At 41.0% G+C, this 27,175-nt stretch overlaps 1 long non-coding RNA gene across 10 annotated transcripts in view; it reads right to left on the minus strand.

The window, feature by feature from the left end:
• Positions 1 to 27,175, minus strand: part of LOC129643557 (uncharacterized) — a 192,871-nt gene that overhangs the window by 58,404 nt on the left and 107,292 nt on the right. Inside the window, exon 9 of one of the 10 annotated variants that reach the window (XR_008710379.1) lies at positions 14,199 to 14,535. The exons of 3 other annotated variants lie outside the window; for them this stretch is intronic. This is a non-coding gene — a long non-coding RNA (uncharacterized LOC129643557). Of the gene's footprint in view, positions 1 to 14,198; positions 14,536 to 17,731; positions 18,232 to 27,175 lie in introns of those variants that run through there. 6 more of the 10 variants (XR_008710375.1, XR_008710377.1, XR_008710382.1 and 3 more) reach the window with 6 other exon arrangements.

Consider the following 27,175-nt stretch of genomic DNA (forward strand, 5'->3'; position numbering starts at 1 on the left):
CTTGAAGCCTCCCTCTTCCCCTGTATCTCCTGTAAGGCAATATTAATTGTTCCTTCTTCCAGGATCTTTAATACTTAATTCATAAACTTTTTGTGGCATTTTCATGTTACATTATTTAACTCCGTGCATCTATGTATCATTCTTGCAAAAGACCAATCTCCCAAAGGCAAAATTAAATCTTATTTATCTTTACATCTATGATGCCAAACAGAACATTGGACATGTGGCAGGTGCCAGAGACATTGCTCACTGAATTGAAAGTTAGTTGAGGGTCAATGGTGGGTAGCAGAAGCTGCCTACAAAGAGGTAATATGGAAAACCGTAGGAAGGGCATGAGCTTTGGTTTTAGAGAAACCCAAGGTCACATCCCAACTCTGCCAACTATGAGCTATGATATAACCTTAGATAATGTTATTTAACCTCTCAAAAACTATCCTTGCCCTTATAAAATGGAGATAATCATTTCTATCTTGCTAGATCACACTGTAAATTAACCAAAAGGCATGCACAGTACTTAGTAGCTGATGAGCTGCAATGACCATGAGAGTTGCAATGAACAACCAGATGCCCTTGGATAGGTCTTACTGGTTCTGTGTGCCCATCCTCCAGCTTTTGTGTGCTTTGGTTCTAATGGATGACATTCACTATTTCTCTCAGAGGAATACCTTTGGGTTGCTAGAAGGGATTTGGCCTAAACAAACAGAACCCCAAGACTGAAGTATTCATGTTTGTGGCTGTGATTCATACAGCAGTGTACTAGCCCAACACCCTTGCCTGTGGGTGAGATAAATACAGTAATTTAACTTATGCTGTCAAGCTCCCCTTGGGACCTGGCTAAGGCAGGAGCATCACCTATACTCACACCCTGGTTTGGCTTCTCCCCCCCTTTTCTGTCTTGCTTCCTACACTCCTTCTGTCTTCTGCTGGAATCACTGACTTAATATATTTTGTGATGTGACTTCTTGTCTCAGGGTCTGCTTCTGAGAACCTAAGACGTGAGTGCTCTCAAAACAGAAACTGTTATTACAACCCAGAATGGCTTAAAAACAAATACAAAAAACCACCACCCCTAAAAATATCTTCCTGTTGTTACCATCCACCTACCTTTCCTATTCTGCCCTCATTGCATCCTTCCTCTTCAACATGTTCATCCCACCCAGGGAAAAGGAGAATCGGGAGACTTAATTTTCTTTTGATGAAACATATATGTATTCATATTCTTCATTGGGTGGCTGGCTGCCTATTCAAAGCGGGTTTGCTCAGTGCTCAGCATCTTGAGGGTGATTAACAAATGTGAAAAATAAAACAAAACTCTGTTCAGCAATGTCTCACAGAGATGGGAAAGATGCTTTCCATGAAAATCTTGTCCAGGAGATCCAAGAAAACAGATGAGACTCTTCTGGGACTGGCAAATTCTGTCACATTGTGAGGACACACTCCCCTGGGGAATGGCCCAGCCTGAGGGCCAAATTCATTTCATCATGTGTTGCTTTGCTGAGACTAATTTTCAGTCGCATCACAGAATTTCAAAGAACTACTACGAGCCCTTTGAGGATGTTCTTCTTTCACCAAACCAGGCCTCTGCAATGCTACCCCTTAACTATGAACTAGTACCTCTCAAGTTCAAACACAGGCTGTGCTACTTACTGAGTGACTTTGGGTAAATTAATCTTCCTAAACCTCAGTTTCCTGATCAGCAGATTTGGAAAAATAACAGTCTTTACCTCCCAAGGTTGTTGTGATCCAATGAAAAGATGTACATAAAACATGCAGCTCAGTACCTGGCCCAAAATAAACACAACCCAAGAAGCTAGATATTTCTTGTTGTTATCATTGTTTGCTCGTTGTTTTAACACTTTCTTTCCCTTACTCTTCTAAAATGAACAAGGACAACAAACTTAATTTGAAAAACGTGGGTTATCTCTCCTGGATGAAGAAAACTTAAAGGATGGAATAGTATTTACTAAGGCTGAGGGGCTACCAAGGAGGAAACAGAACAGACTCATTTTGTCTGAAGGCATATAGAATTACCAACCATTTGTGAAACTCCTATGAAGCTGTTTCATCAATATGAATGGAATTACCAAAAAGTCCTCATTTCCCCATACTAGGATGGGGTCCATGGGAAATGGTGTGCTCCCTCTCACAAGGGACTTTCATGCAGGTAGGGACTAAACAACCACTTTCTGGGAATACAAGCACAGCTCATTTAATTGAGCTTTGTTTTAGTGCACTCCGCAGACATTCCGTTTTTTACAAATTGAAGATCTGTGGCAACCCTGCACTGAGCAAGTCTATCAGCACCATTTTTCGAACAGCATTTGCTTACTTTGCACCTCTTGTCGCATTTTAGCAATTCTATGATGAAGAATTGATGCTTTTGAGCTGTGGTGTTGGAGAAGACTCTTGAGAGTCCCTTGGACTGCAAGGAGATCCAATCAGTCCATTCTAAAGGAGATCAGCCCTGGGATTTCTTTGGAAGGAATGATGCTAAAGCTGAAACTCCAGTACTTTGGCCACCTCATGCGAAGAGTTGACTCATTAGAAAAGACTCTGATGCTGGGAGGGATTTGGGGCAAGAGGAGAAGGGGACGACAGAGGATGAAATGGCTGGATGGCATCACCAACTTGATGGACGTGAGTCTGAGTGAACTCCGGGAGTTGGTGATGGACAGGGAGGCCTGGCGTGCTGCAATTCATGGGGTCGCAAAGACTCAGACACAACTGAGCTACTGAACTGAACTGAACTGATGATGTTTCAAACTTTTTCATTACTACTATACTTGTTACAATGATCAGTGATCTTTGATATTAACATGGTAATTGTTTGGGGGCACTGCAAACTGTACCCATACAAGGCTAACTGAATTGATAAATCTTGCAAGTGTTCTGACTGCTGCACCAACCTGCAGTTCCCCTGTATTTCCCCCACTCCTTGGGGCTCCCTATTCCTTGAGACACAATGATATTGAAATTAGACCAATTAATAACACTACAATGGCTTCTAAGAGTTTAAGTGAAAAGAAGGGTTCCACATCTCTCATTTTAAATAAAAAACTGGAAATGATTAAGTTTAGTGAGGAAGAGATGTCAAAAGCCAAGAGAGGATGAAAGTGAGGCCTCTAGTGCCAGAGTCTAGAATTAAAAAGTTCTTGAAGGAGATTAAAGTGCTATTTCAGTGAGCATATGAATGATAAGAAAACAAAATAAACTCGTTCCTGATATGGGGAAAGTCTCAGTCGTCTGGATAGAAGATCAAATCAGCTACAACATTCCCCTAAGCCAAAGCCTAATTCAAAGCCAGGCCCTAATTCTCTTCAATTCTATGAAATCTGAGAGAGATGAGGAAGTAGCAGAAGAAAAGTGTGAAGCCAGAAGAGGTTGGTTCATGAGGTTTCAGAAAAGATGCCATCTACACAAGATAAAAGCGCAAGGTGAGGCACCAAGTTCTGATGTACTGATGTACAGCTGCCAGTTATCCAGATCCGACTCTTTATGGCCCTATGGACTATAGCACACCAGGGTCCTATGTCCATGGGATGTTCCTGGCAAGAACACTGGAGTGGGTTGTCATTTCCTTCTCCAAGAAGATCTAGGCAAGAAAATCAAATAAGATGGCTACACTAAACAACAGACTTTTAATGCAAACGAAACAGCCTTAAATTGAAAGAAGATGCCATCTAGGTCTTCATAGTTAGAGAGAAGAGGTCAACACCTGGCTGCAAAGTTCGAAAAGAGAGGCTGACTCTCTTGTTGGGGGCCAGTGGGGTTCAAGTTGGTGACCTGAAGCCAATGCTTATTTACCATTCTGAAAATCCTAGGGTCCTTAAGAATTATACTAAATCTATTCTGCCTATGCTCTATAAATGAACAACAAAGCCGGAGTGATGACATGTCTGTTTACAACAGGATTTACTCAACATTTTAAGTCCACTGTTGAGATCTACTGCTCAGAAGATTCCTTTCAAATTACTACTGCTATTGACAATGCATCTGATTACCCAAGAGCTCTGATGGAGATGTACGAAATTCACATTCATGCCTGCTAAAAAAAATACATACTGGAGCCCATAGATCAGGGAGCAATTTCAGCTTTCAAGTCTTATTATTTAAGAAATACATTTCATAAAATGACAGCTATCTGAGATAGTGATTCCTCTGGTAGACCTGGGTAAAAATTCACCATTCTAGATAACAGTAAGAACATTTATGACCTACGGGGAAAAGGTCAAAATATCAACATTAATAGGAACTTGGAAAAAGATGATTTCAACCCTCATGGATGACTTTGAGGTATTTAAGACTTCAGTGGAGAAAGTAATTGCAGATGTGGTGGAAATAGCAAGGGAGCTAGAACTGACTGGAAGGAGAGCCTAAAGATGAGACTGAATTGCTGCAATCTCAGGATCAAACTTACACAAATGAGAGGATGCTACTTAGGGATGAGCAAAGAAAGTGGCTTCTTGAGATGGAATCTCCTCTTGGTGAAGATGCTGTGGAGACTTTTAAAATGACAACTAAGGATTTAAAATACCACATAAACTTAGTTGATAAAGCAGTGGTAGGGTTTGAGAGGCTTGATTCCAATTTTGAAAGAAGTTCTACTGTGGATAAAATGCTATCAAAATAGCATTAGCATTGTATGCTGCAGAGAAATCAAGAAATCTTCCATGAAAGGAAGGGTCAATCAATGCAGTAAATTTCATTATTGTCTTATTTTAAGAAATGGCCACAACCACTTCAACCTTTAGCAACCACCACAGTGATTAGTCAGCAGCCATGAACATCAAGCCAAGACCCTCCACTAGCAAAGAAACTATGATTTCTTAAGGCTCAGATGATGGTTAGCATTTTTTAGCAATAAATTATTTTTTAATTAAGGTATGAACACTGTTTTTGTTTTTTAGACATAATGTTATTGCACAGTTAATAGACTACAGTATAGTGTGAATATAAATATACATGCACTAGGAAACAAAAAATTTACTGTGGTCTGGAATAGAACTGAACCTACATTATATTCGGGGTATGCCTGTACTATCGGAGAAGGCAATGGCACCCCACTCCAGTACTCTTGCCTGGAAAATCCCATAGACGGAGGAGCCTGGTAGGCTGCAGTCCATGGGGTCGCTAAGAGTTGGACATGACTGAGTGACTTCCCTTTCACTTTTCACTTTCATACATTGGAGAAGGAAATGGCAACCCACTCCAGTGTTCTTGCCTGGAGAATCCCAGGGACGGGGGAACCTGGTGGGCTGCCATCTATGGGGTTGCACAGAGTCAGACATGACTGAAACGACTTAGCAGCAGCAGCAGCAGCAGCCTGTACTAACATTATATATATAATATAATATATATACACATATATATGTACAGTATAAATTGAGTTTATTTTGTCTTTAAATAGTTGCAATTTGGTTGTAATTACAAAGAAGTAAATGCAAGAGAGAATATACCATAAGGTTACTGGTTGTCTTATGCAAGCCATGAATAGGAATGCAGACAGAATCCCAATGCCATCACGTATATGTATTTCGTTCATCACTGTATGTCTGCTTCTCTCTTTCCTCTGGCCACAGAGAGGCTTCTTCTGTCTCAGTTTTCATGACTGAATGAGGACCCTATAAATTCCCAAATTTTATACCTTACAGGCCAGATACTCAAAAATGATAGCTAATCCAAGGTTCCCTGGTTGTCACAATCCAAATTCCTATGGTAGGAACTATGCACCATTCAACTGCAATCTGGACCAGACAAATGAGGCCATGGATCAGGATCCACAGCACTGCCCTTCCCACAGTAACTGTGGAAGAGGAGGAGAGATGGTGGACCAGATAAGAAGGGAGAAGTTTCTAGAAGTGGGGAGAAAGCCTTGGGGTACTTCTGCACAGACAAAACAACAGGTATTCACTATCCTCCAGAATGGATGAAAAGTGGAACCAATTTCCTTTCACTTTTTTCTACCCCAGCAATTCTATCCGTCCAAAGACTATATGTCCCAGTGGATTCAAATCAGTGATTAGTTTGAAAAATTAGTCCAAAAAATTAAAAATTATGAAAATCACTCATTTACTTCTTAAAATTAATAGTGAGGAATTTAACCATATGATGATATCTACCACATTTAAGTGAGTATAACATACCACCGCTTTTAAAAACACCATTGTTTTATGTACTACCAAGAAAGAAAAACATGCCAAAAGTAGTTGTAAGACATAATCAAATGTTAAAAAAAAAAAACAATTTCAAAGACAGTAAATGAAGATATGCACATCTTAGAATCAATGAGATATAAAAAATGAGTTTGAAATTCTGTATGCTCTGACATAGACTCTGTGCTTTCTTTCACTTAACAAATGAGATTTGAGTCAGTTAGGCAAACATTTAATGAGCATATGATAGGCACTGTGATAGGCAGGAAGGATGCAGAAATGCTTAGGAGAGGATTTCTAGAAATTTATAGGGTGAGAGTATACAGCCACAGAAACAAATAAACTACCAAGATATGCACATGATAATAAGCATTCTTTAGGATTTTGATATGTAACAAGATCCTTCCTAGTTTAGGGTCTTTTAAAGCCGTTCCTTCTGCCAGGAATGCTTCCTCTTCTTTACCAGGCTAACTGCTATTTATTCTTTGATCTCATATCCTGTACCTCCGAAAGGATACACACACAAGAACCCTGTCACTACCTTACAAAGACATAGATCTTGTCCTTTAAAAATTTTACCCCGACTATATGTGAAATTAATATTGGCCTCCCATAGCTGTAAACTCTATGTGCTTAGTCACTCAGTCATGTCCAACTCTTTGCGACCCCACGGTCTGTAGCCCACCAGGCTCCTCTGTCCATGAGGATTCTCCAGGCAAGAATACCAGAGTAGGTTGCCGTGCCCTCCTTCAGGAGATCTTCCCAACCCAGGGATCAAACCCAGGTCTCCTGCATTGCAGGCAGATTCTTTACCATCTGAGCCACCAGGGAAGCCCATAAACTCTTGAAGGACAGAATTTTGACTTGCTTAGTACTATAATTCCAGTTTTACCATGGGAAGAGTATATTGAGTGAATGAATAACTTCAAAACTTGAAGATTAAATGCTTTTATGCTTGTTTTTGGCTTCTTTTCTATTTAGCTGGAGAAATTTTTTGCTCATTTTCCACAGATACACAGATGTGTATATTGATAATATGCAAAGATAATCTGGAACAGTCTCTGCAAAAACAGAGGACACTGGGCACTAAAGGGGTTCAGGCATAGACAAGATCTCTCGTCTGGTAAAGGGAATCAGGGAAGGCTTCATGGGGAAGCAGAATCTGATCTAGGCTTTCAGGGATCTCAGGAGGTAAATGTTGAGGTGGGGGGAAGCATCCCAAGTAGAGGTACTAGAAGATTCAGGGCCAGAAGTGGGAAAGACAAAGGCATTTGGGGGATAAACAGTTTGTCAAAACTGCAAGTTAGAAAGGTAGACTGAGGATAAATGGAGAGAAGAGGTGAGCTTAACACTAAGCTAATGGGGCTTTCCTATTGGCTCAGTGGTAAAGAATGTGCCTGCCAATTCAGAATACACAGGAGATATGAGTTCCATCCCTGGGTCAGGAAGATCCCCTGCAGAAGGGAATGGCAACCCACTCCAGTGATCCCAGTTGAAAGTCTTGCCTGGAAAATCCCATGGACAGTGGAGCCTGGCAGGCTACAGTCCATGCGGTCAGAAAGTCAGACACTTAGCAACTCAACAACAACAACAGTACGGTTTAGGCTGCAGACCCTTCCGATGCCTCGCCCCTTCTAAGGCTGGTCAGGTTCTGCTCCATGGACACAAGGAAGAAGGAGTGGGCTTAGCTGTCAATGGAGGCCTTCTCATGGTGTCCTGGGACTGCCCTTCCAGCAGTACCCCCACATCCACCTGTCCTCCAGCAGAAATTGCCTCTGGTGGCCCTTACTGAGCAATTGGACACCATCTTGGACTCTAAGAAGAAGAGATGCTGGTCTTTAAAATCCAGAAGGAAGGTACTAGCTGAAGGATACGTACTGAAATACCCAAGGAGCAAGGCCAGCTGAGGCTGCAGCAGCTCTGGAGGCCAGGACAAGAGAGATTAAAGGAACAGACTTCTCCAAGGCCTGCCCTGGGATGAGAAGCAACTTGTAGGTGAGATCCTGCAGAGGAAGTTAGAGGCAGTATTCCCAAGATGACATTCGGAAACAGAAAAACCACTTCCAAATAATTACAAACAAATTCCTATCAGCCATGCTGGAAGAAAAAATAAATTTTCTCTATAGAAAATTGTAATATTCTTGCCATATGAAATGATGATCAAAGAGCATGCAACCAAAAACATAGGAAAAGAGTATTATAGAAGTATCAGTTCAGTTCAGTTCAGTTCAGTCACTCAGTCGTGTCCGACTCTTTTCGACCCCATGAATCACAGCAAGCCAGGCCTCCCTGTCCATCACCAACTCCCAGAGTTCACTCAGACTCATGTCCATCGAGTCGGTGATGCCATCCAGCCATCTCATCCTTTGTTTTGCCCTTCTCCTCCTGCCCCCAACCCCTCCCAGCATCAGAGTCTTTTCCAATGAGTCAACTCTTCGCATGAGGTGGCCAAAGTACTGGAGTTTCAGCTTTAGCATCATTCCTTCCAATGAACACCCAGGACTGATCTCCTTTAGGATGGACTGGTTGGGTCTCCTTGCAGTCTAAGGGACTCTTAAGAGTCTTCTCCAACACCACATTTCAAAAGCATCAATTCTTCGGCGCTCAGTCTTCTTCACAGTCCAACTCTCACATCCACACATGACCAAAGTAGGCAAGAAATTAATAATAAAAATATTAAGTCATTTTCTTAGATTTTGTGATGGTTGTAATATTTGTTATCTTCTAAAAAAATTTACAGGGACTTCCCTGGTGGTTCAGGGGTTAAGAATCTGCCTTCCAATGCAGGGGGACAAAGGATTGAGCCCTGGCTGGGGAACTAAGATCCACATGTTGCAGAACAACTAAGCCCAGGCTCTGCTACTACTGAGCCTGTGCACTCAAGAGTTGCCACAACTAGAGAATCCAAATGCTGCAACTAGGACCTGATGCAGCCAAATAAATACTTTTTTAAAAAATTTATAAAGGATGCAATGTCTTTTCTCATTCATGATGAGAAGTGTTCAGTTTTCTACCTAACTTTTAACTCACTATTTTATATTTTTCTTAGTGAGGGCTCCAAAAATTATCTAAGCTTCAAGTTCCCTAACACCTGCCTGCATGTGATCCCAGTTGAAAGTCTTGCCAGCCCAGGGCTGAGATGGTATTTGGTCAGAAACAGAGGAGCAGAGATGTTAGTTAATCAGTTTTCATGCTAATTTGTATAAGAATGAACATAAATCTTTATGTATCAGTGTTTGCAACTTTATCTTCCACTGACAGTATTGATAATTACTTAGAAATTAAATGCCTTCTTTATTCTTTTTTAAGTTTTCGTTCTATGTTGTGATTTTGCTGCAGGAATTTATCTGCTGATTCTCCATTTTGAAACAGAAAGACTTGCCTGTAAAGTATAACTACTTTGCTCAGATCGAAATTCCTTCCCTGGCATCATGATGTTATTAATACATCACATCCATTTTATCCATATCACTTTTCCTGCGTTTGGCTACCGGCACAGATTAATAGTTGTCTTTGCATTATGCAGTGGAACTTAATTTCTACTTGAATGTTTAACACCATTGTAATGATTTGATTGCAATTAAGAATGATAAATGTTTCCCTTCCAGTCTCAAAATCAATATTCACAAAGTGGAGGAGATAGGCAGGAATGTGGTAGTTAGAACAGGAGATTTTTCAAGGAAATGAGGGAAGATGGAGGCAAGGTGAAAAGTACTAGCATAGATTAAGCACCTACTGTGTGCTGAACACTCTGAGAGGTACTACACAAAATAGAGATGGTAGTCGCAAAACTCATGGCAAAAACAGCTAACATTCACTGCATACTTTACTCTGAGGTAAGCACTTACCATGTTTCCTGACTTGGACTTCCTACTAACGCTATAAGGTAAATAGTATTTCTATTCTTTTTTATGGATAAGGAAACTGAGGCTCAGAGAGGTTACTAAGTAACTTGCCCATAACCATAAAACTGGTGCATGGAAGACTCAGGCAGGACTTGAATTCAACTCTAATTCCAAAGCACCATAAATTTGATACAATTATATTAGTTTGCTATGGTTGCACAACAAATTACAGCCAACCACACCCATTTAACATCTTGCAGTTCTGTAGGTCAGATCTGAGTGTGCTGAACTGCATTATCAACTTACATTCTCATAGTTTGAAATCAAGGTGTCAGGTGGACCAAACTCTCATCTGGAAACTCTGGGGAAGAATCCACTTCCCATCTAATTCAAGCTGTTGACAGAACTCAGTTCCTTTGAGGATATAAGAAAAAGTTCCCCATTTCTTTGCTGGCTGTCAGCCAAGGTCTGGTCTCAGCTCATAGAGACCCTCCTCATTTCTTGACATATGAGAACCTCCATCTTCAAGCCATCAAGGGTGCACTGGATTCTCATACTTGGAATCTCTTTGGCTTCTTCTGCTGCATGTGTTAAGTCGCCTCTGCTGCTGCTAAGTCGCTTCAGTCGTGTCCGACTCTGTGCGACCCCATGGACGGCAGCCCACCAAGCTTCCTTTCCCTGGGATTCTCCAGGCAAGAACACTGGAGTGGGTTGCCATTTCCTTCTCCAATGCATGAAAGTGAAAAGTGAAAGTGAAGTCGCTCAATCGTGTCTGACTCTAGCGACCCCATGGACTGCAGCCTACCAGGCTCCTCCGTCCATGGGATTTTCCAGGCAAAAGTACTGGAGTGGGGTGCCATTGCCTTCTCCGTAAGTCACCTCAGTCATGTTCAACTCTGTGAACCCTATGGACTGTCGCCCACCTTGCTCCTTTGTCCATGGGATTCTCTAGGCAAGGATACTGGAGTGGGTTGCCATTTCCTTCTCCAGAGGATCTTCCCAACCCAGGGATCAAACCTATGTCTCCTGTGTATTCTGCATGGGGTGGGGAGTGGGGGGCTTCTTTACCACTAGCACCACCTGGGAAGTCTTTCTTTTTCTGTTACTAGCTTGTAAAACCTTTTTCCTTTCAAATGACTTGAAGTTAACTGACTAGTAAACTTAATTACATCTGCAAAATCCTTTTGTTGCTTAATCTAACATAACCTTGTGTGTGATATCTCAGTATAGCTACAATCATGAAGAACAGGGCAGAAAATCTTTAGGGGGAGTCCTGGAGTTCTACCTACCATACCCATATCATCCTCTGTATCAGGTATATGCTCTATCATTCAGTCTAACTACAACCTTGTCAAGAGATATTAGTATTTACTTCAGAAGAATGAGGAAAACAGGACCCATAGCCAGAGTGACCGCTGGGGAGGACAGTATGAAGGCTAAACCTATGTTGCACATGACAATAGTCCATGCATAGTGAAGCACCTTCCAGTTGCCTCTCCATCATCATCCCTCACTGGGTCTTGCTCTAGTCACACTGAAGATGCAAAGATGTACCTCATGCTCACCTGCATCCCCTTGTAGGTAAACATAGTTCTCTCTAGAACTCTACTCTGTTTTTGCTTGGTTAACTCTTTCCTCTCCTTCAGCTCTCATTCCTACCTCCTTCTTTTGGAAACTACTCATCACAAGGCTTGAGCAGAGGTCTCACCTATACAAAAGCATCTTGCACTTAACTCATGATAATATCACTTATCAACCTGTACTGTGTAACTCCTATCTCCTTAGCTATCTCCACTCATTGAGGTAGTCTGCTTTGTGGCTGGTCTAGACATCTTTTGTAAGGCTTTAGATGATTTCCCTGTGGTTTAGGGGTTTTGAACAAGTTAATTCTCTTTGGTTAAAAATAAACTGAGAAATCAGTCCTCAAAATAAAGGTGCTACAAAAGTACAAAATAGCATCAAATAACCTTGCTTGTCCCTACAGCACTTGAAAATCCTAGTTTTGTCATGACCTTCATAGAAGACACACTCCCATAGCTAACTGCACTTCTTCCTTTCTCCTATCCTTTTGATTAAATTTTATCAAAAACATAATCTTTAAGAAAAAATGTATTAGAATACCAAGGGTCCACATATCACTTGTTTTTGGACTTCATGGCCTGAGTTTATTTACAAATCACACTAGAAATGGAAATGAACATGAGAAATAATGAGATTCTATTTGCAAATATGTGTCTTCTATTAAAGCAAAATGCTAGAGAAAATGCATTAAAATCCTAGTTAAAAGAGTTGACTTCTTTGTAAAGTAATCATATTTCAAAAAGGTTATTATAAGTTTGAGAGATAAAAACTAAGAAGAAAAGAACATTTAAAAGACTCATAGGAAGAAGAGACATCTAGAAGTATAAAGATTAAAATACATTCTTCACAGCTAAGTATTGAACTTTTTAGCCATAGGAATAAGAAATTATTCTGGACACATTTTTACAAAAATGAAAAATACATAAAAGAATTAGAAAATCATCAGGAAGCAGCAATCAATGTTTGAACTCTTGAGACTCAGAAAACAGATAAGGCCTAGATGTAAATTGCTTAGAGCTAAAATAGATAGAAAAAGAAAAACAGATCTCTGAAGATGTTTCTTCTCTTCTCCAGCCAGTTGGATTTCCTCGGTTGCAACAAAGCCTTGATAACTTAATCCAAAAGAAAGTTATGAGAAATAATTTTAAGGTTCACGAAATTAATGGAAAGTTGGAAAGCCAGCCTTGAAGATGGACAGGGCCTGAGAGAGTGTCAGATGAGAAATAAGAAACCTGCTTCTAGGGCAGAAGCCACACAAGCCTGGTAGAAGAAGCGGGAGATCCCAGGCATTTTTATTCACTTCGTTCTCCTTCTGTTCCAGGAAGGGAACAATAGACTGATCTAGTTTGTAAGTTGTGCCTCTATCTAGGCTAAGGGAGACTGGGACCGCTGACACAATCCCATCAGACGTGCCTAGTGATTTCCCACTGCAAAAGAAAATAAAACCCCAACAGTCCTTTCCACAGTCTACAAGGGTCTAAGTGATCCAGTCCCAGCCACCTCGCCAAGCTGTCTTCCTCTCTCCTTGTGCGTCCTCACAGTCCCTGTCTCAGAACTTTTGGACGGACTGTTCCTGCTGCCAGAAAGCTCCTCCCCCATGTCAACCCATGCCCAACTCCCTCTCCTCACTAAAGTCTCAGCTGAAATGACACCTTCTCAAGAGATCTTCTCTAACTACCCATCTCCTCCTTTTCCACCTTCAGACATTCCCAATCACATCTTCCCATTTCTTTTCTATAGCAATCTTCAGTACCTTAAATTGTTTATTTACTTACTGACTTTTTGTTCGTCTGGTTCCATTCACTTCTTTCTACAACAGGGGTAGAGAACACACCCGAGGGCAAAGACCAGTATCTTTTTCTCTCCAATTACATCTACATTCTCTGTGTAGTATTCAGATATAGTATGACACTAGAAAAAATGTAAATCAATGTATGAACCAATATTGCAGCACTTACTACATTTCTCACATAATTAATGGTGTATCTGTTTCTTATGATGAGCTGTGGATCTTCCAGGATAAAGACAAAGCCTTCCACATCTCTATGCCCTAGTGCCCAGCACAGGGCCCAACTCACAGTAAGGTCCTCAACAAGTGTTTACTGACCTGAATTCTATTTAGCCACAGGCTCTTTCTTTATGAACTGCAAAGGCAGGCAGGCTGTACCTAGAGAAAGCTATTTTCTAAAATGATTCCAAATCAGACTTCATGAGATGATAATAGCTAGAATAAAAAGTCCTTCCCATGAAAGCTCTGAAAACAGTACAAACATTCTCAAACATTTATAGCCCTGAAATTTCTTTTGCCCAGCGTCTTTCTCCAACAGCATGCATAAATGTAGCTGGGAAGTTCGTCCAAACTGTCAACAGACAAGCCAGGGGCTCAGAGCGAGGGGCTTCTCCTGAACAATCCATCTTGGTGAAGGGCAAGACAATGAGAGACATCACCCAAAAAAAATAATCCTCCTAGGAAACTGAACAAATATCTCCCCTGGCCATAAATAAATAGTTCAGCCTGGGAATTATAATTGTGTGTATAATGCAGCTCAGATATAGGGCATAATTACACTCTAGAATCCATACAGTAATAAAAAGCTGCAGTCAGGGAAAAGAATGCTTGTTTGCCATGGTTTGACAGGCAAGCAACAAACAAGAACCACTTTTTCACCTTTTATTCAATAAAATCAGCATATTAAATATTCAGACTGAGTGTCTCCATTAAGCAATTCACTTCCAGCTCTCCTCCTTCCTCCCTCCCCACCTCTTCTTGTTTTGTTTTCATCAAGTCAGGGAGGGAGAAAAATAAAACCAAGTCCGTGATGTGATTTTTAATGAGGCTGTTGCTCAGGGGTTCTGCTGCATTCAGAAGCTGCCTCCCCAGTCTAGTGGGGAGTTCAAGGTCCCAGGGCAGGAGGGAGCAATTTGGGAAGGATCCCAGACAGCAAGCAGACCACCATCTGTAACCAAGAGTAATACAGGGGAGGAGGGTTTGTGTCCAAGAGGAGAGAAGGAATCAGCCTTCCCCACATCACACAGCAATAATAAAAGGCACCTGGCCTGCAAATATTTAACTGGATGCTCCGAGTGGTGAACTCTGGCTAATGAAACAGCTGACAACATGACATGGAGTGAAAGAGCCAGGGCAGAGGAGAGAGAGGTTAAAAGGCTGGGGAATCAGATTAGAATGATTAAGAGAAACCGGCAAACATTGAGAATGCACCTGACTGATCTCTGAAAGACACTGAGAGCGGATATTTTCTTGGACAACCAAATTACTGCCTGCCTCTCTCTCTCCCATTTGGAAGAAGGTTTGGACTTGTGCATGTTCATCTGCCTCGGAAGGAAGAGGTTACAAATTGACAGGACGAAAAAGAAGATCTGGAAATGTCACTGGGGATAAAGGAAAACAATTGTCATACTTCCTTCCCCAGTGCTGGCCCCAGCCACAAGCCTCACCTCAGCTCTGCCTCCAGTGCTGACGGGCAGAGGTGAGGACACGGAGCAGGCCAGCTGCGGGAGGCCAGTCGGCTCGATCCTGGGAGGGAGTGAGGTCACTGGTAACGAGCGACAGCAAGGCAGAATGCAAATTGAAGAAATTTATGAAGTTGTTTCTGCTCAGTGAGCAGATTCCAGATAAGTGGAGTGCTAATAAGGCAGGCAAGTTTTCAGCTGTGCCAGCTGTTGGGAGGATGTTGGCATGCTCTGAACCCGGTATTTATTGGATGCTACTCATCGCTGTGACAGCACACACGCGTACACAAGCGTGTTTATTCACAACATGCATAATCGCTGTCACAACACAGATGCAAATCAGCGGCCTGTCTCAGGAGCAGAGGGACATATCTAAAACCCAGCGCCCTGAAGGAAAACTCAGATAGAAGGCCCTTCCAATGAAAGTAATGGATCCCTCTAGGCTGCCCTGCACTGGACTATGACAGATTGACTTCTGTGAGGACAAAGAGGCATAAAGCGGGGACAGGGGTTGTTTTAGGCAGCGCCTCATAAGGAATTCACCCTGAACAAGCTGAGTAATTTGGGTGTGGTATCTTGTAAATTAGGGAGGGTAAAACTGGATGGCTTATACACGCGACTGTGGGCTTTTAAGGATCTGTGTGATCTCTGAGCACCAGGTACAAATGGATCTTGAAGAATCAGTGGCCATGAGGAACCCAAGAAGCTCAGTGACAAACAGAGCTCTTCTGAAGGCACTTGAGTATCTGAGTAAGCTGCTGAAGATTCTGTAATAAGAGACAAAATGGCTCTTCACATGCACTTGAAGAACAATAGGAAAACTAGCCAAGGAGACGACTAGAAAAGCCATAGGAATTTTGAAATGGAAGTGGGATTTTATCCAAGAAGATTGCTCAGGATGAGGCAGGGGAGGGAGAAGATGGGGTACCAGCTAGGTGCCAACACAGTCATACACGCTGCCCCTTGTAAGCTTTCTGGCCACCCCATTTTACAGAAAAGGAAACAGAGCCCAGGAGAAAGGCGATGCACCCCAATTCTCAGCAGATGGGGAAGTGTCGGGGGCAAGATGAGTCGCAGCTCGGGCTGAAAGCCAAGCTGCCCTCCTCCGGGTGCTTGGTCCAAACTGCCTTGGGTCAAGAAGAGGTTTCCTGAAGACTAAGCCTGCAGTCCCGGACCTAAAGTTGGCCAAGCCTAAGAAGCTAGAAGTAAATTCAGATGGAACAAGAGTACTAGACAGAGCTGCTCCAGAGATGAATTCATGATATAAATCCTATGCTGCTGCTGCTGCTGCTGCTAAGTCGCTTCAGTCATGTCAGACTCTGTGTGATCCCATAGATGGCAGCCCACTAGGCTCCCCCGTCCCTGGGATTCTCCAGGCAAGAACACTGGAGTGGGTTGCCATTTCCTTCCCCAATGCATGAAAGTGAAAAATGAAAGTGAAGTCGCTCAGTCGTGTCCTCCTCTTCATGACCCCATGGACTGCAGTCTACCAGGCTCCTCTGTCCATGGGATTTTCCAGGCAAGAGTACTGGAGTGGGATGCCATTGCCTTCTCCATAAATCCTATGGGGGAACTGTAAACTGTAGTAAGGAGAGTAGCTCCACTCACCCCACCTGACAGCCACGTCAGTGCTTTCCAGCCACATGTCCAGCTGCCGAGTTCATGTCACTGGTGAACACAGGCTGTACCTGCCTGTGACCACCCGCCACCCCAGGCCGTCCTTCTTAGGCAGTGCCCCTTGCTGCATCTTCTTCATTCTTCCATGTTTCCCCCATTCCTTCCTTTCCTATCAACATCTCTGTGTTCTGGTATTTATAAGTTTCCAAGCAAGGTAACTCAAAGGTTATTAAATACATCATAATTCTGAGTACACTTGACACTGGTGGGAACTGCCAGAAACGCAACACCGGCTCCCAAGGAGATGAATCTCTATGAGTGAAATGAGGGGTCTGGTGTGAGTGCAGCTCCACGCTGTGGAAGGAGCAGTGGAGGAAAGCTCTAGCCTTGGATCTGCTGCTGTAGTACTGTGTGGCCTTGGGCGTGTCACTTAACCTCTTTGGGCTGCCATTTCCTCAACCATAAAATAAAGAGGTGGCTCTAGAACTGTGCGGTTTGTTTAACCATGTGCCCTGCTCTCTCGGGGCCAGATAGAGATATAAATGGAAGGCATTTCTGATGGACGCAATGACTTCTATTGTTGTTCAGTTGCTAAGTCACGTCTGACTCTTTGCGACCCCATGAACTATACCATGCCAGGCTTCCCCGTCCTTCACCATCTCCTGGAGTTTGCTCAAACTCATGCCCATTGAGTCAATGATGCCATCCAACCATCTTATCCTCTGTCATCCCCTTCTTCTCCTGCCCTCAATGCTTCCCAGCTTTAGGGTCTTTTCCAATGAGTCAGCTCTTTGCATCAGGTGGCCAAAGTATTGGAGCTTCAGCATCAGTCCTTCCAATGAATACTCAGGGTTGATTTCTTTTAGGATTGACTGGTTTGATCTCCTTGCTGTCCAAGGGATTCTCAAGAGTCTTCTCCAGCACCATAATTCAAACACATCAATTCTTTGGCACTCAGCCTTCTTCGCAGTCCAACTCTCACATTTGTACATGATTATTGGAAAAATCAAAGCTTTTACTATATGGACACAGCGACTAGGGGCACCTACCCTGACTCAAGCGCCCAAGAACCTCTCTGAAAGGTCCTTCTCTGTTCTGATATCCTACTGATCCACTGGGGAAGGTATCATTGGATAACAGTGTCTTTCCCAGATCCCTTTCAAATCTTACCACGTGGCATCCAAAAAGCAAGACTTTTTTTAATTGGTTAAGATACTCTAAAAGTCAAGATAGAATATATTAGATCAGACACTAGACCAAAGTGCACCCAGGACACCATCAGCTCAGAAATCCAGAAGGCAATCAATCCTTTTCCAAACCACTGCTGCTGCTAAGAGATTAGCATTTTTCTCTGTAATTACCTCTCTGACTCCCCAGTTTCCTGGTCTCTTTTCTAAGCATCCTTTCGTGTTTATAAACTGCTTTCCTCAAATGTTTGGAATCATTATAAATAGCATAACGGTCTTTTGGGTTTTCCAGAGAAAACAAGGCAGATGCTCAAATGGGGGTATCCTGCACATCTGAGGTCTTTATGAGCCCGCTGCTCCTGTCCCACCAAGCACAACCTACAGGAGGAAGGAGAGAGAATGTGCTACAAAACAAGGCCCAGTAGATACACACACGCCAATCAACACCAGGCACATTTATTCAGTAAACTTCCTCCTAGCTTCTTCACTTACTACTGCCAGTGAATCCACATTAATGATCAAGTCAAAATCTTACACTCTTGGAATCATAATTATGTTAATTTCTTTCTCAAAGCTGCCTTTTGATTCTATGCATTTACATAAATTTTCAACTTTTTTCCTTCACTCAGTTCCTTTAATTTTCCAATCCTCTTGGTGTTGGCATTCCTACTCTTGTACATTTCTTCCCAGCTGGTTCCTGTTTCTCTTTTCCTCCCTGGGTGTCTCCTTTCAACTATCATGTATACTCAACTCAATAATATTTCTGCAAAACTCTTAACATCTATCCATTTTCAGGAGCCTCTAGGGAGTAAGCACTCACCCCAGGAGCCTAAACTGCATTCCTACCAGCATTTTGATTTATCTGGGCCTATCTTCCAGGCAGGAGTCTATGGGAAAGATTTTTCTAATGTAAGAGAGAGTGAGGGTCACAATTAGGGAGGTGGCAGCAGCTTGCCTACACTATCTCCTGCTCCTGCTTTCCTTCCAAAGGCCTCTTACCAGAGGGGAAATATTAATAAGCAGTGGCTGTAAAATCTCTGTATGAAACAAGGATGCCAGGCACCACTGCTGATTCCCAAAACATAAGAGAATCTCAGCAGACTAAACAACAACCTGGACTGACCTCCATCTCGCCCAGAAGAGAAAATAATGGAAGACATGATCCATTGGTGCAGCAAGGTGTTTGGGAGCACATGGGACTGTATGGCAACTTCAGGCCAATACTGGAGGAATAGTCAGTGTAGCGTAACTGGACTGGAATCCTTTAATTAAAATCCCCAACAGGGTGACCAGAAGGAAAACACTTGTGATCCTCAGAACATACAAGATCTTCAAAAGTTAGAGGCCACTTAGGGCCTATCAACGGTCACGCCAGCAGAGTGAGTTTCCAGGAGGATAATATCTGAACTGACAGTCTTTCGCTCTGAATGGAGTCAGAATGGATTCCTCAATTTCCATTAGCCATTTTGTTGCTGTTCAGTTGCTAAGTCGTGTCTGACTCTGTGACCCCCTGGACTGTAGCACATCAGGCTTCCCTGTCCTTCACCATCTCCCGAAGTTTGCTCAAACGCATGGCCATTGAATTGGTGATGCCATCCAACCATCTCATCCTATAGTTAGGACTACTTGATTTTTAAAGACATATAAGGAAGAATACTGGAGTGGGTAGCCATTCCCTTCTCCAGGGGATCTTCCCAATCCAGGGATTGAACTCAGGTCTCCTGCATTGTAGGCAAATTTGTTACTGTTGGAGCCATCAGGGAAGTCCCATAAACATTCATTACAGTGTTTAGAAAGTCTATCAGAAAATTCTCCCTCTAACTAAAATTCCTTATGTTGCTTGCCAAGTCTATTTATAAGGCGTCTTTTAGTTGCTCAAAAACAACTCCTTATTTTCTGCCTAATGCTATAAACTTTCCCCTTTCCCTAAAGAGTCTTCCTTTCACCATTTATCTTTTATGCTTCCACATCCTTTAGCACAAAAGATAAAATGGTACCACTGGGTAGATACATCATCTAGCTACAAGAATCACAGGACCCAAAAGGCAGAAAGTCATCTGGAGTGGAAGTCAGAAGCGGGTGAGCTTGAAGTATCATAAAAATCAACTTGGAATTTGGAGTCAATGCTCTGCTTTGAGTCAGCCAATTTAGGCTTATTTGTTTGGCTGACGAATCTTAGAAAAATTAAAGACTGACTCACTATTACCTCGAGCAATGTTTTAACTGAGCAACCATAAATATAAATTTTAAAAATTGACTCATTTGTACATTTCCTGGAGCTTCATTCTACAAACTGTTTACTATGGAAACACAGACTTTTGAGTTGGATGAGACATTATTCCTTCACGGTCCTTCCCTGCAGAGGAATCTCTCTAGCTATATCCACAGGGGCCTGAAATAGCTTAAATGTGTTCAGGGATCGTGCAACCAATTCCATTCCAGAATAAATTCATTGTTAAAAATGAAAGTCTCCCTGAACCTGAATTCAAATACACTTCCTCAAAATTTCTACCACTGGCCTTAGCTCCCTTGAAACAACATTAATACATCCTCTGCCTCCTGAGACTTTGTTCATTTTTTTTTTTTAATCAGCAGTCACATCCCTCCTAAGATACGTCTTTAGGAGAAACCAGTCCTTGTTGCTGCAACCACTTCTCTTATTTCATGATTTCAGGACTCTTAACCACCTCTGGATATTCTCTGGACAGTTACCTGGAACAAAACCAGGTACGCCAAGACTATGGATGCTGTATCTCAGCCAGTGCAATCAAGCACTGCATCATCTATGTATTCTATGCTTTGTTCCAGTCTTTATCCCCAATACATATAAAGTTGTCATAAACAGTTAGTTAGATATGAAAAAGTGATTTTCTGAGTAGGAAAAATGAATGACCAAAAATCATATAGAAAGATGTTCAACCTCATTACTAAGCAGGAAAATGCAAATTAAAACAAAAATGAAATATCATTTTAAACTGATCAGATTGGCAAATTTTACAAGTCTGATGATAGAAGTGTTGCCAAGTGAAGTGAAGAAATGGCAACTCACATGCTGCAAGTGGGAGTACAAATGGGTTTAACCACTTTGGAGATAAACTTGGCACTATTTAGTAATGTTCAAGATACACATGCCCTACAACTCAGAATTTCCACTCTTGTGAGTGGAAAAAACACTATTACAAAAACTGCAAACAGGCTCACAGGAACTTTCATCTATGTTGTCATTGTTAACATTATTTATAATATTAAAAAAGAGAAAAAAAAGAAAATAACTTCTTTAGGAAGGGAATGGTTAAATGTATGTAACTATGCAGTGAAAAACTATGTAGCATTTAAAATGAACAGAACATGGACAAATCTTGAAGACCTAATGTTAAATGAAAAAAATCTGTAGAAGGATTTTTACATTATACTATTTATATATTATATAATGTAAAAATATATCATTCCACTTGTATATATTATTATTTATAATATTTATATTGTTTATAATTATTTATATATTTGTACACTATTATATATATATATTTTTTAATAAATCAAGTTGTAGTTTGTACAGTGTTCTGTAAGCTAACAATTTACAGAATCTTAATGTAATGATCAAATCAGGAAATTGACATAGGTAAAATACCATTAATGAAATTATTAACCTTAACTGAATTTTGCCAATTTATTCTCTATTGTCATTTTTCTATTCCAGGATCCTACATCGCATTTAGTTGTGATTCCTTGGTCTCTTCCAATCTGACAGTTCCTCAGTCTCCACTCGCCTTTCACAGCATTAGGACTTTTGATATCTGTCTCTCATTTGGGGTTTGCCTAGTGTTTTCTAGTGATGAGACGGGTTTGTTGTTCAGTCACTCAGTCATGTCAGAATCTTTGAAACCCCATGGACTGCAGCATGCCAGGCTTCCCTATCCTTCACCATCTCCCAGAGCTTGTTCAAACTCATGTCTATTGAGTTGGTGATGCCATCCATCCAACCATCTCATCCTCTGCCACCCGCTTCTCCTCCTGCCTTCAGTCTTTCCCAGCATCAGGGTCTTTTCTAATGGGTCAGCTCTTTGCATCTGGTGGCCAAAGTATTGGAGTTTCAGCTTCAGCATCAGTACTTCCAATGCCTTTTCATATGAATACCACAGAAGTAAGGCTGTATCCTTCTCAGAACATCATTTCAGGGGGTGCATGATGTTGGCAGCTGCTATTACTGGCAATGCTAACCTTGAGCAGTGAGTTAGGGTGGTGTCTGTAGGGTTTCTTCATCGTAAAATTACTGTTTTCCCCTTTGTAATTGATACACTGCATCAGATACTTTGACATTCTGCTAATACCCTATTTCCTCTGCAACTTTCACCCACTGATAGTAACATCCAGGAGGAGATTCTGCTGCAACCATTATTACTGTGGTATTTGCCTTGTGGTGATTTTTTTCCCCTCAATTTTTTTTCACCTCATTCATTCTTCTGGAATTCTTTTGTAAGAAAGAACTATTATTTATCTTACATTTATTTACATATTCAATTATAAACTTTGGATAAATATGACTCAATGACATTTATTTATTCTATGGATTATAATCCAATAGTACAATTACATATTCTGTTGGTCAAATTGTTCCAGCTTTGGCCACTGAGAAATCCTTCAAGTTGTTTCTCGTGTCCTTTTGACATTTTTCAGACACTTCTGATACCATAATGCTCATCTTGTATTTTTCCCTGCCCCTGCCCTGTAATCAAGCACTCGTTTACTGAACTTTGGTTTCTTTTACTGAAAAATGGCATTTAGAAAACTATTATCACAGTTCAGGGTATGTTCATGTCTTCCAAGGTTTGAGTGACAGAGCAGATTACCCTTAGTGGACAAAGGTTGGAAATGTACATGTATGCTCAACAGCCTGAGTATACACACAAATGTGGGCTTCCCAGCTGGCTCAGTGAGTAAAGAATCTGCCTGCAATGCAAGAGATACAGGAGAAATGCGTTCAATTTCTGGTTCAGGAAAATCCCCTGGAGGAGGGCACAGCAACCCACTCCAGCATTCTTGCCTGGAGAATCCCATGGGCAGAGGAGCCTGGAGGGCTACAGTCCATAGGTCACAAAGAGTCGGACGTGACTCAAGTGAGCACACACACACTCCATTATGTGAGTATTGTTGAAGCTCTTTGCATTTCTTCATATCTTTTTAGCAAAGAACTGACTGCCCTTTGTTCCAGACTGTCTTTTCAGGCATGTTTGTATGGCCACCTGCCTTACAAAACAGAGACAGCATCTCCTCCAAACAAATGGGAAGGATGGTTATTTCTTACTATAAAAGATCCAGTTTCCCTAATCTCAGGGTTCCTCTTCTGTGCAGACATCACACGTACAGGTATTACCTGGTACTCTTTGCTTTGATCTGTGGGAACTGAGACACAAAAGAATAATGCCAGAAATAATATTCAGCTATAGTATTTGCTCTAAGTATTAACAGTAAACTGTCCTTCTTCTCTGACACAAGTCTTCCAGATTCCAAGGAACTGTGGCATGGCAGGCTAATTGGTTAACCTGCATGTAGGGTAAAATCTCAGATACTCACAGATCTTGACAGCTGCGTTATAATTTACCTACCACTATCCTATATAGTGGAGCAAGAAATGGCAACCCACTCCAATATTCTTGCCTGGAAAATCCCATGGACAGAGGAGCCTGGCAGGTTCCAGTCCATGGGGTCACGAAGAGTCAGACATGACTGAGCAACTAACATTAACACATCCTATACAGAACAACATAAGTAACATTTCCACATTCCCACCCCCCAATAAAAGCTGTGGTGGTAGTGGTGGTTTAGTAGCTAAGTCATGTCTGACTCTTACAACCCCATGGACTATAGCTTGCCAAGCTCCTCTGTCCACAGGATTTCCCAGGCCAGAATACTGGAGTGGGTTGCCATTTCCTCTTCCAGGGGATCTTCCCAACCCAGAGATTGAACCTGCATCTCTTATGTCTCCTGCACTGCAGACAGTTCCCTGCATTGTAGGCAGATTCTTTACCAATTGAGCCAAATATATGAGCATTTGAATACTACAGTTCCATAAGAGGACATGAAACCTCAAGATCAAAGACAAAGGAATTTATTTCCTCAATGCTCAGCAGTCAGTATGCGCTCCAGGTTTGCATTGGTTCCATTGCCCCCCAGGCCCATGGGGGTGATATGTAATGACCCAGGTAGATCCTACACACAGAGAAAATTTGTGCCACATCTGAGGAAACTTGAACTTAGGGAACACAAATCTCTCACACTGAGCTGCAAGCATTCATATCAGACAATGTTTGAAATTGCCTGTTTCTCCATGATCTTATCAAAAGAATGTGTTATTACACTTTTTAATTTTTGCTAGTCTGGTATGTGAGCAAAGATATATCACTTTTGTTTAATTTCTGTTTCTGTATCAGTAAACTTGAACATTTTCACATGCCTGAGAGACATTTTTTTGTGAATTGTCTATTCACATCATTTCCATATTTTCTATGAGGTTTCTGTTCCATTGTCCCTCAAGTTTTAAAAGATCTTTATATATCATAAACAGTAACTTTTGTCTGTGTATGTTGTGAATATTTTCTTCCAGTTTGTCAGCTGTCTTTTGATTTTGTTTATTGTCATTTTGTCATGCAATTTTTTTATTTTTATATAGTCAAATTTACCAGTTTTTTACTTTCTTGCCTCTGGATTTTAGTGGATAGTTAGAAAGTCTTTTGTTATCCTAAGAGGAAAAAGGAATTTGCCCGTATTTTCTTCTAGTATTTGTATGATTTCCATTTTTGCATTTAGATTCCTAAGCTACTTGGAGTTTATTCCTATGTACAGTGTGAGATACAGGCCTAACTTTATCCTTTTCAAAATACTCCCAGATACATTCATTTAAAAGTCTATCTTTGCCCAGTGACATGAGATGAAATCTCTATCATAATCTAAATCTCCATATGCATTGTGAGTCTATTCCTGTACATTCCATTCATACACTAGTCATATATCTTTCCAGTTCTGTTAATGCAATTAAACATGGCTGAGATCATAAGGTATAAACAATTCTGTATACTCTTGTTCACTGCACATTATAGTAATTATGTTCTATAACATTATTTAAGACACTTACTTACAATTATTTCAGGAGGGTTCGTAAAAACATAATGTTCTGTTTTATGTTATAAATATAATTTAATTTACTTTAACGTTGCTCACTTTTGGACATTAGATTACTTCAAATTTTCTGCCATTATAAACAGGACTGAAATGAACAGATATTTGCTTCTTTATTAAAATTTTCATTTTGTCATAATCATCAGTTCAGTTCAGTTCAGTCTCTCAGTCGTGTCCGACTCTCCACGACCCCACGAATCGCAGCACGCCAGGCCTCCCTGTCCATCACTAACTCCCGGAATTCACTCACACTCACGTCCATCGAGTCGGTGATGCCATCCAGCCATCTCATCCTCTATCGTCCCCTTCTCCTCCTGCCCCCAATCCCTCCCAGCATCAGAGTCTTTTCCAATGAGTCAACTCTTCGCATGAGGTAGCCAAAGTACTGGAGTTTCAGCTTTAGCATCATTCCTTCCAAAGAACACCCAGCACTGATCTCCTTTAGAATGGACTGGTTGGATCTCCTTGCAATAATCATAGATTCTTACAATATGCAATTGTAAGAAATAATGCAGAGGGATCTCATTTGTCTTTACCCAGTTTTTCCAACTGTAATATCTTGCAGAACTACAGTACAAAATCACAGCCAGGATATCGACATTGCTACAGTCAAGATCCTGCACATTCCCACCCTCACAGGGATCCCTCATGCTGCCCTTTTATGGTTATACCCACTTTCCCCCACCGGCCTTCCCCCACACACACTCCTTAAACCCTGGCAATCACTACTCTATTCTCCACTTCTATAATTTAGTCACTTAAAGAACAAATGAGTCACACAAAGTAATATTTTGAGACTGGCTTTCTTTTTTTCCACACAGCATAATTTACTGAAGGTTCACCCAGTGTTACACATCAATAATTTGTTCTTTATTGCTGAGTAGTATTCCACGGTATGGATGTACCACAGTTTATTTAACCATTCATCACTGAAATACATCTGGATTGTTCTCAGTTTGGAACTATTATAAATAAACCTCCTATGAACACTCATGTACAGATTTTGGGAACCTAAGTTTTTACTTATCTTAGACAAATGCCTAAAAGTTTAATTGTCCAAGACTGCACGGTTACTTCACATTTTAAAGAAACTGCAACTTTATTTCCCAATGCCTGGGTCATTTTTCATTCCTACCAACAAAGTATGAGTGATCTAGTTTCTTCACATCTACACCAGCATTTGGTGTTGTGGGTTTTGTTTCTTTGTTTTGTTAGCTTTGTTTTTGTTTTTTGCCATTATGTTGCACGTGTAGTGGTTTTGACTTGAATTTCCCTAATGACTAATTATGTTGACTATCTTTGCATGTATCTATTTGCCAGCTGTATATCCTCTTCAGTGGAATATCTGTTTATAGGTTTTTTGCCTATTTTCTGTTTGAATCATTTGATATTTTTAATGTTGAGACTGAGAATTCTTTATATATTCTAGGCAATAATTCTTTGTTGAATATTTGATCTCCAAATATATTCTCCAAGTCTGTATTCTGTAAAGTCTATATTATCCTCTGAACAGTTACTTTTCCAATTCCATTTTTTAAGACTTGTTGTCAAAAATTTTTTCTGCAACAATTGATATGATTTAATAATTTCCTTCTTTGGCTTTTGATATATTGAATTACACTGTTTTTGAATACTGAATCAGACTTGCATTCTGGGAATAAATTCACTGTGATAATTCTTTTTATATATTGCTGAATTCATTTGCTAATATTTTGCTAAAGATTTTTCCATCTATATTCATGGAGGATACTGGTCTATAGTAGTTGCTTTTTTTGTTTTTGATTTGTTTCCTTTTTTGTTCTATCTTTTTCTGGTTCTGATGACAGATAAATACTAGTTTCATAAAATGAGTTAAAAACTATTCTTTCTATTCCATTTCCTGGAAGAGATGATATAGATAGTATAGAATTGGTGTTATGGCTCAGCTGATTAAGAATCCCCCTACAATGTGGGAGACCTGGGTTTGATCCCTGGGTTGGGAAGATCCCCTGGAGAAGGGAAAGGCTACCCACTCCAGTATTCTGGCCTGGAGAATTCCATGGACTGTAGAGTCCATGGGGTCACAAAGTTATCAGACATGACTGAGCAACTTTCACTTCACTTCACTTCACTTAATAATAGGTATAGACTTCTCTAGGGAAACCAC

Source organism: Bubalus kerabau, chromosome 2, assembly GCF_029407905.1.
Source record: "Bubalus kerabau isolate K-KA32 ecotype Philippines breed swamp buffalo chromosome 2, PCC_UOA_SB_1v2, whole genome shotgun sequence".
In the NCBI taxonomy this organism is placed as follows: domain Eukaryota; kingdom Metazoa; phylum Chordata; class Mammalia; order Artiodactyla; family Bovidae; genus Bubalus; species Bubalus kerabau.